Source organism: Oncorhynchus nerka, unplaced genomic scaffold, assembly GCF_034236695.1.
Source record: "Oncorhynchus nerka isolate Pitt River unplaced genomic scaffold, Oner_Uvic_2.0 unplaced_scaffold_1017, whole genome shotgun sequence".
NCBI lineage: Eukaryota > Metazoa > Chordata > Actinopteri > Salmoniformes > Salmonidae > Oncorhynchus > Oncorhynchus nerka.
The window spans coordinates 14,294-15,392 of record NW_027040283.1 but is presented as its reverse complement, the minus strand read 5'-3'; positions in this window follow the sequence as shown (position 1 = coordinate 15,392).

Genomic DNA, 1,099 nt, shown 5'->3' with positions numbered 1-1,099 from the left:
CATCATTATCTCTATACTACTAACATCATCACATGGCAGGAACTACCTACATTATTACACATATTATTTGTTAATGATGGAAATGAAGATACGCAGGATATTAATTATGTATAAATGAGTTTTTTAGTAGTTGTATGATAATCGATGTGAGAGAAATGCTGTCTGCTGATGTGCTTCTGTTCTGTGTGTTTCACTGTGGGGTCTTTTCAAAGGATGGGTCCCGGTCTCTCGGGGGCCCTGGGATTCCAGGGGACGGGGGTTGGCCTGCCGGTCACTGGGATGACAAACCTGGGATTACTGGTGCCGGTCACTGGGATGACAAACCTACTGGTCTCTCGGGGGCCCTGGGATTCCAGGGGACGGGGGTTGGCCTGCCGGTCACTGGGATGACAAACCTACTGGTCTCTCGGGGGCCCTGGGATTCCAGGGGACGGGGGTTGGCCTGCCGGTCACTGGGATGACAAACCTACTGGTCTCTCGGGGGCCCTGGGATTCCACTGGGGGACGGGGGGTTGGCCTGCCGGTCACTGGGATGACAAACCTACTGGTCTCTCGGGGCCCTGGATTCCGAGGGGGTTGGCCTGCCGGTCACTGGGATGGGCCCTGGGATTCCAGGGGACGGGGTTGGCCTGCCGGTCACTGGGATGACAAACCTACTGGGGACGGGGAGGGGTTTTAGAGGACGGTATAGTGGAGAACAATTGGGGGGTTACTAAGTAGCAATGCAAATATCATGGTACAGCTAAATGAACACAATCACTATGGTACTTTATAACAGTGAGTTTACAAACATATTTTATGATAACTATATTTAAAACGTGTATCTCATTATGGTAAATGGTGAAATAAGTATAGACAGTTATAATTGTAGTCTTAGTAGATAATACGAAAATACTCTGTATTTACATGGCTAAAAGAGAAGGAATATCGTATCTATTGTTTATTGGAAACTCATTCAACAATTTTAAATGAAGTTGTGTGGAAAAAGGACATCTGGGGTGAAATGTATTTCTAACATGGTCAATGACATTCAAAAAAGTGATATTAATTAACAGTAATTTTGGTAGATGGATGAAGGTAGATGAATGATTTTAAAGAT